Source organism: Scylla paramamosain, chromosome 22 (genome assembly GCF_035594125.1).
Source record: "Scylla paramamosain isolate STU-SP2022 chromosome 22, ASM3559412v1, whole genome shotgun sequence".
In the NCBI taxonomy this organism is placed as follows: Eukaryota; Metazoa; Arthropoda; class Malacostraca; order Decapoda; family Portunidae; genus Scylla; species Scylla paramamosain.
In genome coordinates, this window is record NC_087172.1 from 5,932,202 (window position 1) to 5,946,106 (window position 13,905).

At 39.1% G+C, this 13,905-nt stretch overlaps 1 long non-coding RNA gene across 1 annotated transcript; it reads right to left on the minus strand.

The window, feature by feature from the left end:
* Positions 1–2,220: 2,220 nt before the first annotated feature.
* Positions 2,221–13,304, minus strand: LOC135111480 (uncharacterized). Its single transcript, XR_010273751.1, has 2 exons — positions 12,234–13,304; positions 2,221–3,233 (listed from the first exon to the last, which is right to left on the minus strand). It is a non-coding gene; the product is annotated as an uncharacterized LOC135111480 (long non-coding RNA).
* Positions 13,305–13,905: the final 601 nt, after the last annotated feature.

A 13,905-nucleotide genomic window follows, 5' to 3' on the forward strand; every position in this document is an offset into this window, starting at 1 on the left:
ATCGTAGTTGTCTATCACCATCACTGCTATTAGGATCCGATATAGTATAAAAAGAAAAAGAAAAAAACTTCCTTCACGCTTACAATCTCCCTCCTTTTGCCATTATTTTTTTATTTTTTTCCTTATTTTTATCGTACTTGTTTATCACCATCACTGTTATTAGGATATAGTATAAAAAAAAAAAGATGCACATATCCCCAGAATCAATACGGGAAGAATAACAAAAGAAAAAAAAACAACGAACACGAATAAAGAAAAGGAAGAGTAAGAAAGAATGACAAAGAAAAGGAAAATGTAAGAATGAAAGAACGTAAGAATGAATAAAACAAAAATTACTTATGCACGTTGTAATGACTCAAAATGTGACGGAAGTGATGTGTAAAGAATTGTGTGCGTGTGTAAATAAGTGTATTTATCTAAATTAGGGACAGGTAAGGTGGCCCCCCTGCGCGCCCACACTCACGCACGTACCCCCTTAGTCATTGTCATCATTAGAATGCATGTTGTTGTAGTTGTGATTCTCGGCACTATCATTATCGTCTTCGTCTTCATCATTGTTATTAGTGTCATTATTATCATCATCATCATCATCATCATCATCATCATCGTCATCATCATTCTGTCCATTTCCCTCTGAATCACCCTCATAATCATCCATCATTTTCCCCCCTCACACACACACACACACACACACACACACACACACACACACACACACACACACACACACACACGAGCCATACATCACCGCCGCCACCGCCATTAATAATTTCAGTAATACGTCAGGCCACCATAGTTACCCTTGACATCACTGCCACCACCACCACCACCACCACCACCAACACTGCTGCCGCCACCATCACCAGCCAGTCAGCCAGCCAGCACCTCCACCATTACCGCCACCACCACCACTACCAGTACTACTACTGTTACTATTACTACTACTAAAGGGAGAGCAATATTAACGATAGGAATTTTAATAATTTTCCAGGCTTGAACTTCATCGTGTGTGTGTGTGTGTGTGTGTGTGTGTGTGTGTGTGCGCGCGTGTGCGTGTGTGTGCGCGCGCGCGCGCGCTCACCGTTCAAAGGATTGGCGGTTCTTATCTTAATTAAACCCAAGGCAGTTTAAGAGCAGGAGGAGGAGGAGGAGGAGGAGGAGGAGGAGGAGGAGGAGGAGGAGGAGGAGGAGGAGAAGAAGGAGGAGGAGGAGGAGGAAGAGGAGAAAGAAGAAAGAAGAAAAAGGTAAAGGAGAGGAGAAAGAGGAAGAGAAAGAAGAAAAAGGAAAGAAAGAAAGAGGAGGAGGAAGAAAAAAGAAAAGAATGGAAAAAGGAGGAGAAAGAGGAAGAGAAGGAAGAGAAGCGAAGAGGAGCAGGAGGAAGAGGAAGGAGAAAAAATATAATAATAATAATAATAATAATAATAATAATAATAATAATAATAATAATAATAATAATAATAATAATAATAATGATGATGATGATGATGATGATGATGATGAAAGAGGAGTAAGATTGAGGAAGAACACAAAATACAATGGAAGGAAGCATAGTAAGAAAGAAAAAAAATTAATCGTCTGGTATATTTATTTCTTTCTTTGTCTCCAAAAGATGACGAGACTTCCTTCACTAACATATGGTGGCGGGTCCTCCTCCTCCTCCTCCTCCTCCTCCTCCTCCTCCTCCTCCTCCTCCTCCTCCTCCTCTTCCTCAGGAAACAGAAGAATAAACCTGAAGGATGGACTCAAAGGAACCTTCTGAAAATTGACCATCGAGCAGAGTAATTGAAAAGAACCTCTCTCTCTCTCTCTCTCTCTCTCTCTCTCTCTCTCTCTCTCTCTCTCTCTCTCTCTCTCTCTCTCTCTCTCTCTCTCTCTCTCTCTGGCCAGAATCGTCAAATGAATGAGAAAGATTACATCGTCAGGAAAATTTTACCTTCCTAATAATACCATTCAGAATTTTGACTCGTAACCTTTGCCTTAAGTTATTAAACGACAAAAAAGGGAGTAATTGGATTTGCCCAGAGTGCATTGGAGCGAGGAGGAGGAGGAGGAAGAAGAGGAGGAGGAGGAGGAGGAGGAAGAAGAAGAGGAGAAAGAAGAGGAGGAGAGTGAAATTTTTGGTCTTTTCTCGAATAAGGTACATAATTTTGTTAACATCAGCTCATTTTCCTTCAGTAATTGGATGACAGACTAATGTAAAGTTAGATACGAGCGTAATGGTCTCTCTCTCTCTCTCTCTCTCTCTCTCTCTCTCTCTCTCTCTCTCTCTCTCTCTCTCTCTCTCTCTCTCTCTGGAAACCTCGTAGAACTGATATCGATTCAAATAACTCTACTTTAGACGAGCAATAGTAGACTTGTTTATATAGTACTGAGTCTTTTACGCTAATATTCTTGATAATCTTTCTGTATTTTGTATGCGTCACTAAATACAGTATTTATTTATATGGGTGTTGCTGCCTTGACGGAATACTTCATGTGTAGGTACGTGATATTGTTATTCTTGAGGTAATATACAGATTTCATACTCAATATAAATTACAATGAGCTGTGAATTTGTCTTTATTAGTGAGTTACTTTATTACTTATATATTTTTTTTTTCGTGTTTTTGTTGTTATTTTTTTTTTTTTTTTAGTTATTCATCCTTCTTTTAATCGGCTCATGGCTAACTGAGAATAGACAATAAAAGTAATAGTAGTAGTAGTAGTAGTTGTAGTAGTAGCAGCAGTAGTAGTAGCGGTTCTAGTAGTATTGGTAGAAAGTGTTTGTTGTTGTAGTAGTAGCAGTAATAGTAGTAGTAGTAGTAGTAGTAGTAGCTGTTCTAGTAGTAGTAGTAGTAATAGTAGTAGTAGCAGTAGTAATAGCAGCGTAGCGGTTCTAGTAGTAGTAGTAGTAGTAGTAGTAACAGCGTAGCGGTTCTAGTAGTAGGAGTAGTAGTAGTAGTAGCAGTAGTAAGAGCAGCGTAGCGGTTCTAGTAGTAGGAGTAGTAGTAATAGTAGTAGTTGGTAGTAGTAATAATAGTAGTAAAAGTCGTAGTTTTTAGATGGGGACATATAGGCCTACCAATAAAGGCTTAGGTAATTGGCCTATAGAGTTATTCTTGGAGGGTCTGTAGACTTAGGTAGGTCTGGATGGTTGGCCTGGAAGTTGGGATGGTCGTTCTTTAAGCCCACTCCTGGAAGTCTGGATGGCTGGCCCCTCCATCCTGCCCTTCCAGGTGCAGGTTGATACAGCACTGGTGACAAAAGAGTGATGTTTAAGGATACAAAAAAAGATGATATAATAAGTTAATACATAAATACCTATCAGATTATAGATACATGGACATTTATTGTTTTTTTTTAATCTATTTCGTTTTTTTCTTTCACTTGATGGTGTTTGAAATAAATACTACAAAAAAAATATATATATATGTAACTTTCTAAATCAATATTCGTCAAATTCAATCATAGACAGATGAGCATTTATTATTTTATTTTTCATCTTTCTTCTCTATCTTTTATTATTTTCTTTTCCTCTCGTCGGTTCAAGACTTCAGACTCCCCTCACTTCGCTTCTCCCAAATCACGTTGCCGCTGCCTCTTCTCTATTACAACACTATCTCCTTGGGGCAGCTTCCGTCAGGTGTCGCCACTGCTGATCAACTTTGCTCAACGCTCTTTGTCTTCTATGCCTTTCTCAGTCACGCCCATTTCAAGCAAGTCTTCTTCTTTCGCTGCATTCATAAACTTACTTTCTCTCTCTTATTTCTTTCTCAGTCTCATTATAAGCTTTTTGTTTTTTCTTTCCACAGCATTCATAGATTTCTTTCATCCCTTCCTCAGTCACGCTCATTATAAACACACCTTCTTTCACTATATCTTCAAACTTTCCTGTAGATCTTCCTCAGTTACAGCCATTACATATCTTTCACTGTATATAAACTTTCTCTTTCTCTGTTCCCTCAGTCACACCCATCATAAACACACACGGCTTTTTTCACTGTATCCCTAAACTTTCTCCCAGATCCTCCTTTCTTTCATCCTGGTGGGTACATAGATCCATCACCAGCAGTTATTTACATGTCCTTATAACACAGCAATAAATGTAATCGTGTTAATAGATTTTCTCTTTTATTCTTCCCCAGGTAAGCGAGGAGCGAATACAGGTGTGTGTGTTTGTGAGGTCATTAGCTCAGGTGATGCTGGCAGGTGTCTCTCCAGGTGAGTAGTAGTAGTAGTGGTAGTAGTAGTAGTAGTAGTAGTAATAGGTTCATTGTATGTTGCTTTCTATACGGAGAGAGAGAGAGAGAGAGAGAGAGAGAGAGAGAGAGAGAGAGAGAGGAGAGAGAGAGAGAGAGAGAGAGAGAGAGAGAGAGAGAGAGAGAGAGAGAGAGAGAGAGAGAGAATGACCTATGATTTGTTCTCAGTAATAATGCGTAGTGTGAAATAATGGCTATGAATTACCGGGAAGAGAAGAAGGAGGAGGAGAAGATGGAGGAGGAGGAGGAGAAGGAGGAGAAGATGGAGGAGGAGGAGGAGGAGGAAATTGAATAAAAGACGGAAGTAAATTTATATGATTAATGAAGTGAGTAAATTACGTTCTCTTGAGAAAAACGTTGACGATTAAAGAGAGAAAAGAAGAAAAATGACGAGAGAGAGAGAGAGAGAGAGAGAGAGAGAGAGAGAGAGAGAGAGAGAGAGAGAGGAGAGAGAGAGATGAGAGAGAGAGAGAGAGAATTATTTACTACAAGCAGACAAACGGACAGACAATCAGATAAGACAGTGACCTATCTATCAATCTGTTTGTCTGTCTGTCCGTCTGTCTACTCGTATTTATCTGTCTACCTATCTATCTGTCCTATCTATCTATCTGTGTGCCTACCTATCTATTTGTCTGTCAGTCTGTCTGTCTGCTTATTTATCTATCTGTCTATCTATCTATTCATCTATCTTTGTCTGTCTGTCTGTCATGTTATTAGATTGGATTAGTAAAAAGAAGATATAAAAAATAATAGAGGGAATAAATTGAAAGAAAAGATGAAGAGAAAAAAAATAAATAAAGCTTACATAAACATATACACAATGAAAAAAAAAACCTTCGAATAATTACGAAATAAAATCAAGCCAATGAATACAAAAGGCATGATGAATAAGGTATACCAATTAAGTCTGAATCCAAGTCTACGCCAGGTGAGAGTGAGATGAATGAGTGATGAGTGATGAAGGGGTCTGTTTCCACGCGCCCCTTGCAGTGAGTGGGCGCCATTATCCTGTGCTGAGTGATGAGTAAATAGTGGGTTTTGAATAAATGATGAGTTAATGATAAGCTGAAAGGACGGTATCTGTTTGTACTCACACACACACACACACACACACACAGGCTCATTTATTCATTCTTTCATTCATTCATTCATTCATTCTTTCACTCAATCTCTCGCTCACTCACTTAAGTTTTCACCTGTTTATTCTCTCATTCCCCTTGTTCGTTGATTCTCTCTCTCTCTCTCTCTCTCTCTCTCTCTCTCTCTCTCTCTCTCTCTCTCTCTCTCTCTCTCTCTCTCTCTCTCTCTCTCCTCTCTCTCTCTCTCTCCTCTCTCTCTCTCTCTCTCTCTCTCTCTCTCTCTCTCTCTCTCTCTCTCTCTCTCTCTCTCTCTCTCTCTCTCTCTCTCTCTTAGTGTTCCATTGATTTATCTTTTCTTTGTTTTTCTTCCGGCATTTATTTTTACTCATTCACTCTATCACTTGCACATTTCTTCTTTCATTCATCTTATCCATTTTCTTCTCTTTTAGTGTGCTTGGTGATTTTTTCTTTGTTTTCCATCCTTCCATCCTTCCTTCCTTCCTTTATTTTTTTCTTTTTTTATTCCATGTCAGTCAGTCAGTCAGTCAGTCAGTCAGTCAGTCAGTCAGTCAGTCAGAGATCGCCGTTCGTATTATTGTGTCATTAAGGTACGGCCACACATACAGACATGCATACAGACAAACAGACACAAACGAACGAACAGACAAACAGAAACACATACAAAGAAAGTACTTGTAAATGTCATGTTTATGCTGGTACCTCTTTAATCACACACACAAACACACACACACCTGCAGAGAGAGAGAGAGAGAGAGAGAGAGAGAGAGACAGAGAGAGAGAGAGAGAGAGAGAGAGAGAGAGAGAGAGTAAACTAAATTGAACAGTGAACATAAACTTTCCATAGTAGCCTGATAACAAAGACCTATTTGGCTCCTACGCGGAGATTGAACCCTTTGCACACTGTTACCAGGTGAAAGAGGCTACCTGAGTAAACCTTTCACGTCGTGCTGGTAACACTGACTGCTGGAGAGAGAGAGAGAGAGAGAGAGAGAGAGAGAGAGAGAGAGAGAGAGAGAGAGGGGGGGGGGTTAACACTTTAGTACTTACAGAAATTAATTAATGAAGGAAGGAAGGAAGGAAGGGAGGGAAATAGCAGTTTATAATAGTGTTTTTTCCTTTAGTTTCCCCTTGTTAATTTTTCAAAGCACATCCTCGTTTTCTACTCGTGCCAGGTAATCCCTTTGTCACTGGGTGTGGAAGAGAGAGGTGGATGAGAGAGGATGTACTGGTGAAGATAAGGGACGTGAAAACCATTTTTTGTGGAAGAAAATGGAAGGAAAGAGATGGAAGGTGTAGGGGAAACTTAGGTATATGTGGAGTCACGTTGTTGGTGATGGAAATGTGTGATTGAGAGGTAGCAGAGATGAAGTGGAGACATAAGTAAGCGAAGTGTAATGGAGATGAGGTGGAGATAAGTGGAGGATATACCCTTGACTCACTCACACACTCACTGATCTCCACCTTCGATATAATTAATTAATGAGAGAGAACTTGAAAACAATTAGGAGAGGTTGGGGGAGACTTTAATAGGATGGTGGTTAATTGGACATGTCTTAGGCAACAGCCAGAACATTAGCACTTACTGAAGCATCCGCCGACCCTGCCTGTGTCCCTGCCCTGCCTCTGCCCCTGCCCTGCCTCTAACCTGCCTTCCCATCCTCCTTGCTACCTGCTTGCTGCGTGTCTCGGGTTAAGACGAGCGGAAGGAAAAAAGGAAGGAAGGAAGGAAAGAAAGGAAGAAGAAGAAAAGAATTAAAAGAAAGAAAGATTGGAGAGAAATACTAGTAAGGAACGGAAACAACTGACGGAAAGAAGAAGGAAAAAGCAATTAAAAAAGTAACGGTTGAAATGAAAGAAATATGGATAGAAATGAAAGGAAGGAAAAGGTAAAATGAAAGGATGAAAGGAAGAAGAAAGGAGAGAAAAGGCAAGGGATGGTTGTAAAGAGATAGATTTTGGTAAGAGTAAAAGAAAGAAAGAGAAGAATATAAAAAAAAAATGAGGGAGAAAAATAATGAGTTAAAAAACAAGGAAGAATAGGAAGAAATTAAATAGGAAGAAAAGGAAGGAAAAAGAAAAGCTGGAAGGAAAGAAGTGCGCGTACGAAACCCCACCCCAGTAAAAAAAATTCATCAGTGTGATCATTTCCTTTATTTTTTTCGTAAATTTCATTAGAATCAGATAACAGTGCATCGGATTATTTATTCATATATTCATTTTTTGACGAAATAATGCGATGAAAAGAAAGCAAATATCTAAAAAAGAAATCGGTAAAATAATAATAATAATAATAATAATAATAATAATAATAATAATAATAATAATAATAATAATAATAATAATGCAGCCAAAGAAAACAATAAAAAAAAACATGATCTAGTAAAAGAAAAAATATGAAAATCTGGTAAACATAAATAAGATAAAAAAAAAATATGAATATTCCAAAAAAAATAAATAAATACATAAGAAAAAAAAATAACTCGACAAGGAAAAAAATAATGAAGGTTTTAGACGAAAATCAATAGAAAATAATAACAGTAAAAAAAAAAGGGGGGGAGGAAACTAACAAGCACTAGAAAAAAAAAATCAAATTAAAATTATCATAAATATTTGCGCGAGTTTGAGGTCCAAATGGTGACGATATTCGCATGAGCCTCATTGTGCCCTCCCGCCTTATGATGGATCAGAGGAGGAAACTACGTATTGATTCCGAAACACAGAGGCACACGTAATTGGTGGAGAGACGCGCCAATCAGCAGGTGTCGCCAATTAGTGGTGGTGGTGGTGGTGGTGGTGCAGTAATGTAATGTTTAAAATAATTTATATGAATGTTAGTGATGGTGGTGGTGGTGGTAGTGGCGGGTGATAGCAGATGTGCATATACATGAAATAAATAAACGAATAAAAAATGTATGTAAATAATATATCTATTCACCTATTTATTTTATTTCATATTTATTTTTCTTTTTTTTTTACGATTGTTCATTACTGATCTCTTTTTTTTTTCCCGCTACCATGTTACTGATGCATTTAGTTATTTTTAATTTATTTATTTCATTTTTAGATTGTAGGAAGAGCGCTAAGCTATCGATTTTTTTTTCTTTTCATCCCTTTGGCCAACCTCCTTTCCACAAACAGAGTCTGAGGAGTATTATTAACTCATGAACAACAAAAGATAAACTAATTAACACGAAACAACCCGATCGCATCAACTAAATAACCAAATAACTTGACTGATGTGGCTTAGAGAGAGTTGTGACCAGCCTGACTCTAATAACTAGTAACAGTGACCCTCTACCTTGCCGTACTAATCCGTTAAGAATGGTAAAGCGACCCATTGAAATTTGCTATAGTGACCCCTTGAGTTCAGATCCAAGCACAATTTTCTCTGGTGCTCGACCGTTCGTTTTCTGTGTCGCATCTGTATACTCAATATTGATTTAAATGTTCACTGAAGGGCACTCTGACTCCTTTGAACGGGATCAGTTTTCTTTCTCTGTGTCATCCTTTAATTCCCTGAGCTTTTATTTCCTTCACCCTCCCCTTCCATTTTTATTTTTTTCGTCCTCTCTATCATTGTAACCTAATTTTTCGATCCTTTGCTTTTCATTTTTTTTTTTTTTTTTTTTGCAGTGTTGATTTCATAGCTGTTTCATTATTACCTTTAATGGTAGCATCATTAGTAGTTATTTTAATCATTGTTGTAGTGGTTTGTTGGAGCGTAGCGATGTACTAGGCTATAATTTATGCAATATGAATTCTTAACACACTCTTCCCATGCTCTTATTAAATATTAATAATATTTTTAATGTGGTTCAATGATTATATAATAACTATGTTTACATGTGAGTAATTGCAATGCCGGTGTTTATAGTAGTGGTGATGTGGTGATGCGAGGAATGAAAAATGTACGTTCGTCTCGACTCGTCATGCAAAGAAAACGGACGTTGGCGCACGATACCCACTCAAGATTTAAATGAAAAGCCTAAAAGAAAAACATTATTAGTAATTATTTTCCCAGTAATTCCATTTAGACTTGCAAATAACCAATCATAAATTAATATGTAAACATATTAATTATTCATATAACGGATATTTTGCTTGAAACACAGTATTAATTTTCTTGAGCAACACTTGACAAGGTGACGGAGGCGCGGCGACACCCGCCTGAGGTGTCGTGTGTTATTTATTGTGTGGTGCACTATGCAGGCCGTGCGAGGAGTGTTGCTGAGGACCGTGATGCGCGTCGAGCTCCTGTTTGAGTGGGAAGAGTTGAAACAGGAGATACAGGTGAGGAGGGTCAAATGTTGCGTCGCCATTTGTGCACAGCGAGGCACCGATGTGTAGCCATACTGACGTATTCCTGTCCATCTTTGTCTTTCTGTGTATCCATTTTATGAATGAATGAATGAACGAACGAATGAATAAATAAATAAACTAGGTAATAGGTGCTTTAAGCTGCGGAGCAATTTAAAGGACTTCCCCCTAGTGGCTGGGGGAGGTTCTAATTTTTAGACGCGTCTCAGACCCTGGTCCTACGGAGCCCGCCTGCACACATTCTGATCACACTATCGTGTTCACGAGTTTTTCCTACGTAATGTAATAATATATTTCAGCATTCAATGGTAAGCTGTTGAAAATAGCGAGCATAAGTAAAACATGTTATAAACATCTTTTTTAAACATCTTAACAGTCTTAATACCATTTTATTTTTTTTTCTTTTATCAAGTTTTTACCATACATCTTGATTCTACAGTCACTGGTGAGTGTGATGGTGTCAACCAAAACTGGCTGTCCCGTATATGAAGTGAGTTATGGCATACAATTCGCGCATTTTGCGCGCTCAGTAACTCGAAATATGCAAAATGCGGCAAAATGGTGGTGGGTCTGACGAAGAAATGTCATGAAATAAAAAAGATGCGCCATCAAAAGATTCTCACCAGGAGGTGTTTTCGAGACTGAAATCGCAATTTTTATATGCGATGGACACCAAAAGGTGCTCCTGGCCAAATCATCGTTGTACCCCCCAGGGGCCAGGCGCAGCGGTGTGCTGCACAGATGTGCGCTAACAAAATTAGAACCACCTCGCTCCGCTCGGGAAGTAAATATAAATATGAATATATGTGTGTGTGTGTGTGTGTGTGTGTGTGTGTGTGTGTGTGTGTGTGTGTGTGTGTGTGTGTAAACACACACACACACACACACACACACGCACATATAAAACCATATTATATATATATATATATATATATATATATATATATATATATATATATATATATATATATATATATATATATATATATATATATATATATATATATATATATATATATATATATGTGAGTTAATATGGGGGGATGTTGGGGTGAGGGCGGAGGGTGGCAGTGATAGATGATGTCTGTCAGGTCCTGGCGGCGCCTGGGTGTTCCCTCAGACCGCCAGGCACACCGCGCCCTCCCCACCCTCACAGCCGCTGTGCATTGTTTGATGCTGCATTCATTATTACTCATCATCATTATGGTTGTTGTTGGTGATGGTTGTGGTTGTGGTGGTGGTGGTCCTGTTATGTATGAACTCACATTAAAAGTTTAAGCGAAAATACTTGGAATCAAATAATGTGTCCTGTATTTTCGTTTTCCATATGATTGATGTCGTAGCCTCATGAACACCGGCGCGTCGTCATGCTGCAGCACGCGCTGGCGCTGTGGCTGACGCACTGTGGCGAGCGCGGCCCACTGCGCTGGATGGCATGATGAGGCTGAGTTTTTTTTTTTTTTTTTTATAAAGTTATTTCAACTTTTTATTTATCTGATGTGCTACTTTTCACACACACACACACACACACACACACACACACACACACACACACACACACACACACACATATTTGTTGTTTTACAGAATTACTGTACACACGCACTGTTGTTTTCATCTGACTACGGATTATATATATATATATATATATATATATATATATATATATATATATATATATATATATATATATATATATATATATATATATATATATATATATATATATATATATATATATATATATATATATAAATATATATATATATATATATATATATATATATATTGTGTGTGTGTAATCCGTAGTCAGATGAAGACAACAAGGCGTGAGTGCAGTAATTCAGTAGAACAACAAGAATGTGGAATAATTCAAGACAAACAGCAGCAGCAGCGGCCCGGTGCGTCAGGTGTCTGCTGCAACGGCCTCGTGTCCCGCCAGACAACGACGTCCGGGCGGAAACGTTTGTCTGGGTTCTTGAAAACTTCTTTTCAGAATCATTGGCCGGAACTGTAAGCCTGTAATTGTACTCTGCGAGACATTTTGTGTTGGGAGAGAGGGAATAAATCTATGTTATCCTTTGTGTCTGTTTTGTTTATCTGTCTGTCTGCATATCTGTTTAAGTGTTTACTTATCTAGAAAGACAAATGTGAGGATAAATAAATAAATATATATATATATATATATATATATATATATATATATATATATATATATATATATATATATATATATATATATATATATATATATACTTCTCCATGCATTTATTTGTCTGGATAGATGGATAGATAGACAAATTAATAGAAAGACAGACAGCAAAACAGACAGACAGATAGTTAGATAGATAGATAGATATGCGAATAGGTAGCTAGATAGATGGACAGATAGATAGTTAGATACTGACAGATAGATAGATAGGTAAATACTAGATAGACACACACACACACACACACACACACACACACACACACACACACACACACACACACACACACACACACACACACACACACACACACACACACACACACACACACACACACAGATAAATACCCCCCTAAACATACTCACATACTCATGATCCACACAAGTCATTCCTGTTGTGAGGCGCCCTGGAGTCCCCGGTCGGATTGAGGAGTCGCTCTGAAATACGATGGGTTGGCACTGAGCGCGGATGACAATGAGCGCCTGTCAGCAACACCTGATGCTTACGGCGGGAAACACCACCTGCCTTCACTCCTGCGACGAAGCACATCACCCTGCTCGTTGCCTCATGCCCGGCCAGTTACTCAGTATTCAGTATTATAAGAGAAGAACGTGAATCATGAACAAAGGTATATAAAAGTAATCAAATTCCTAAAAATCTTTGAAAAAAAAAAGAAGGATTATTTACCATGAATTGAGAATAAAAGACGTCAGTTATTTTTGATGCATTTGAAGATAGCTTTTATAGGAAAGAGAAAAAAATATTTAAGAATAAGAGTCACGACACTTTCAGACGAAGCATCACGTGACCTAGTGCGAGACGTAATGAGGAAAAAATTGTGTTTATGGAGAACTGGACGTAACACCCGAAGAAAGCGATGTTTATTATTTTTTTCTATGTAGTAGGCCCACCGGTGAAGGGGGAAAAAAATTTAATAATAGGCGCCCACTGAAAAATTAAAAAAAGTGCCACTGAATAATAATGAAGGCCTACTGAATAATAAGACACCGCTTTCTGCCGTTAATAAAGGCACCTTAACGTGATGTGAGTGAAACAGCAGGCAAAATTTGATGGTTGGAAGGCGGTAAGATGCGTGGCGCCCACACAGAATAATATTGGAACCTGCAGCGTGAGTGGTGGCGGCGCGGTGCGGCCTCTGCCCTTCAAGCCCAGGTGATAAGCTGGGATTTGCTGGACGCCTGGCTTGTGAAAGAGAGAGAGAGAGAGAGAGAGAGAGAGAGAGAGAGAGAGAGAGAGAGAGAGAGAGAGAGAGAGAGAGAGAGAGAGAGAGAGAGAGATTCATAATTAAGCCGTATTACCTTTTCCCCTTGACAGCTGTCACACACACACACACACACACACACACACACACACACACACCTGACGCTGCATTGTGGACTCGCCTCATGAGCAATCAAACGCCTGGCAAGCACACTAAAGCGGAGCGTAACCTCGCCACGTGTAACCGACAGGTGATGGACAGATTGCCTCTGTAATGGCCACACCTGACACACCTGAGAGAGACATGCAGGAGTACGGGAGACTGAAAACAAGGGAGAGGAGACGAGCAGGATCCATACAACAGACGGGTTGGCCAGCGAGCTCGTAAGGTCAGCGTGGGTCGTATCTTGACGTCAGCTGCCCCGCCACCTCGCACACTCTCCTGATGTGTGGCAATAATGAAGAGAGAAAAAAGTAAGAAAAAATGCGTAAAAATAATGGGTAATAAGAGCATCAGTTAGTGAGTGAATAGGAAAGAGTGGCGCTGATGACACTGCACGCTCGCTGGCTGGCTCACCCGTCTGCCGTATGGCAGACGGGTGGGCCAGTTCTGAATCGTGGTCTCTCATCTCTATCCGAAAGAGTCAGTTGTCGCCATGTCATCCCTCCAGCTGCTTCTTTCACTGACCCTCTCAATATACTTAAGATTATAACATACGAAAATTATGGAAGCTGCAAGAAGCCATCAGGCCTACACGTAGGCATGAGGACGATAAACGAAGCGGTGGTGGTGGTGGTGATGATGATGATGATGAT